The sequence below is a fragment of the Helianthus annuus genome, chromosome 6, assembly GCF_002127325.2.
Source record: "Helianthus annuus cultivar XRQ/B chromosome 6, HanXRQr2.0-SUNRISE, whole genome shotgun sequence".
Taxonomy (NCBI): Eukaryota; Viridiplantae; Streptophyta; class Magnoliopsida; order Asterales; family Asteraceae; genus Helianthus; species Helianthus annuus.
In genome coordinates this window covers 137,306,174-137,309,632 of record NC_035438.2, presented here as the reverse complement: position 1 = coordinate 137,309,632, position 3,459 = coordinate 137,306,174, and the positions used below count along the sequence as shown (strand labels likewise).

Sequence of the window (3,459 nt, the reverse complement as noted above, 5' to 3'; positions counted from 1 at the left end):
AAAAGTGTTTTGAGGCTGTGATGCAAAAACTGAGCCTGTGTAATCTATCTGAACTGAAAGTGTTTGAGGCTGTGATGCAAAAACTGAGCCTGTGCAAGGTTCGCTCGGTCCAACAACTCAAGCAAATGTTTTCTTTGCATTTTAGGGGGAACATGTGTGCTTCTCTCCCAGGGCATACAAAACACAGGTTATTGGCGGCAACCCGCCATATTTAACATATAAAAAAACTTTATATGTTAAATTTGGCGGGCTTCCGCCAACAACCTGTGTCTTGTATGCCCTGTGGAGAGAAGCACCCATCTTCCCCCTAAAAAACATAGAAAACATTTGCTTGAGTTGTTGGACCGAGCGAACCTTGCATAATGCGTCAAGGGAAACTATTGGTCGAGCGAGACATTTGTTCAGGTATCCTTATTTCATGATAAAATGATTATGAATAGCTGTGCATAAACTAATCGCAAGTTTGTTTGGTATATGCAGGGTAATAGGGAACAACAGTGTTCAGCACTGTGTCATTCTTGCTTGGTGCCATCACCTCAGTTGTCTCTGGCTTACCATCCGTGTACTTTACTAAAATTTGATCGGTGCAGTGAGCATGCGAGCGCAACAAGTGCAGCCGCAGCGGCGCGGTGAGGGCAGCCGCAACGAGCGCAGCGGCATGGCTAATAAAAAAATAAAAAAACTGCCACCTCTAAGTAGATATGTATCAGAATGTACAAATTCATATTTATTGTTTTGTTTATGCGTTTAATCGTTTGATTAACGACTCGATTGATTTGTTTGTAACCATTTGTCTGTAAACGAACTTATTTATCTTACTTTAATTTTTGTATTAAGCATCATCTATCGCGCCTTTGCTGACTGACTTTTATAGATCACTACTTTAGGGAGAATGAACAATTATCCAAATATGGAGATACTAAATCTGCTCGAGGTATGATGCTGGTTGAACTTAAGAAACTAATTGAAGGAAATCCTTTATTTTGTGACAAATTTCAGTTCCAAACCTTAGGAATTCAAGATTAAGGACTCTTACAAACCTAAGACTGTTTGGGAAATTTTTGACTATGTTTTGTACATCTTACAATATAGTAGTTAATGTTAGTTATTTGTGAATTTGTATCACAATTTGAACCAACAAAAGCCTAGGTAGTCCGTCTATTTCAGGTAACATAACTAGAATCAAACAATTTTCTTTGTTTTCTCCTGAGTCGCACAATAACCACCAAACGCCATCACGAAACCACCAATCGCCGCAAATCGCTGATTCTCGCCGCTGAAGAAGGCCTCAACCGACCATCACATTCTGCTACACTACCACCATCGTCGTCACAAGCCACATTGGAAACTACATCCCCGTAGATAGCCCTAAACTCACCAACTTAAGTGATACCACTCCCGCCGCATCGCGCGGGTAAGTGACTAGTATATATATATATATAGGGTAGGGCTATATAGAAAACCCTATATATATAAAAAAACCCTAGAAAACCCAACCTCCCGACATTTTTTTTTTAAAAATAACACATGTAATATACATGTTTTTAAGAGTTTTGGGCCAAAAAAATCAAAAAAGCGCCGAAGGGATGATTTAAAAAAAATTCAGCAATTTCTGTCTTTTGTGCCTAACACATGTTAGGCAACCGGACATTGCTGAAATTTGTTTATTTTTTTTAAAAAAATCCCTTCGGTGCTTTTTTGTTTTTTTGGCCCAAAACACTTTAAAACATTTATATTACATGTGTTATTTTTTTCAAAAAAAAAATGTCGGGAGGTTGGGTAAAAATGGGGGGAGATTTGAGTTTCCAGAGTTTTCTAAAAATTTAAGGGTTTTTTTGTCTAGCATTACCCTATATACATATATATATATATGTATATATATATATATATATGTATATATGTATATATATATATATATACTAGTCACTTACCCGCGCGATGCGGCGGGAGTGGTATCACTTAAGTTGGTGAGTTTAGGGCTATCTACGGGGATGTAGTTTCCAATGTGGCTTGTGACGACGATGGTGGTAGTGTAGCAGAATGTGATGGTCGGTTGAGGCCTTCTTCAGCGGCGAGAATCAGCGATTTGCGGCGATTGGTGGTTTCGTGATGGCGTTTGGTGGTTATTGTGCGACTCAGGAGAAAACAAAGAAAATTGTTTGATTCTAGTTATGTTACCTGAAATAGACGGACTACCTAGGCTTTTGTTGGTTCATATTGTGATACAAATTCACAAATAACTAACATTAACTACTATATTGTAAGATGTACAAAACATAGTCAAAAATTTCCCAAACAGTCTTAGGTTTGTAAGAGTCCTTAATCTTGAATTCCTAAGGTTTGGAACTGAAATTTGTCACAAAATAAAGGATTTCCTTCAATTAGTTTCTTAAGTTCAACCAGCATCATACCTCGAGCAGATTTAGTATCTCCATATTTGGATAATTGTTCATTCTCCCTAAAGTAGTGATCTATAAAAGTCAGTCAGCAAAGGCGCGATAGATGATGCTTAATACAAAAATTAAAGTAAGATAAATAAGTTCGTTTACAGACAAATGGTTACAAACAAATCAATCGAGTCGTTAATCAAACGATTAAACGCATAAACAAAACAATAAATATGAATTTGTACATTCTGATACATATCTACTTAGAGGTGGCAGTTTTTTTATTTTTTTATTAGCCATGCCGCTGCGCTCGTTGCGGCTGCCCTCACCGCGCCGCTGCGGCTGCACTTGTTGCGCTCGCATGCTCACTGCACCGATCAAATTTTAGTAAAGTACACGGATGGTAAGCCAGAGACAACTGAGGTGATGGCACCAAGCAAGAATGACACAGTGCTGAACACTGCTGTTCCCTATTACCCTGCATATACCAAACAAACTTGCGATTAGTTTATGCACAGCTATTCATAATCATTTTATCATGAAATAAGGATACCTGAACAAATGTCTCGCTCGACCAATAGTTTCCCTTGACGCATTATGCAAGGTTCGCTCGGTCCAACAACTCAAGCAAATGTTTTCTATGTTTTTTAGGGGGAAGATGGGTGCTTCTCTCCACAAGGCATACAAGACACAGGTTGTTGGCGGAAGCCCGCCAAATTTAACATATAAAGTTTTTTTATATGTTAAATATGGCGGGTTGCCGCCAATAACCTGTGTTTTGTATGCCCTGGGAGAGAAGCACACATGTTCCCCCTAAAATGCAAAGAAAACATTTGCTTGAGTTGTTGGACCGAGCGAACCTTGCACAGGCTCAGTTTTTGCATCACAGCCTCAAACACTTTCAGTTCAGATAGATTACACAGGCTCAGTTTTTGCATCACAGCCTCAAAACACTTTTACTTCAGACAGATTAAGAACACAAGCTCAGCTTATGCATCATAGACTCAACACTTTTAGTCCAGACAGATTAAGAACACAAGCTCAGCTTTCGCATCACAGCCTCAAACACTTT

At 38.7% G+C, this 3,459-nt stretch overlaps 1 long non-coding RNA gene across 1 annotated transcript; it reads right to left on the bottom strand.

The window, feature by feature from the left end:
- Window positions 1–2,576: 2,576 nt before the first annotated feature.
- Window positions 2,577–3,001, bottom strand: LOC118479832. Its single transcript, XR_004861007.1, has 2 exons — window positions 2,941–3,001; window positions 2,577–2,865 (listed from the first exon to the last, which is right to left on the bottom strand). It is a non-coding gene; the product is annotated as an uncharacterized LOC118479832 (long non-coding RNA).
- Between the last annotated feature and the right edge of the window lie 458 nt (window positions 3,002–3,459).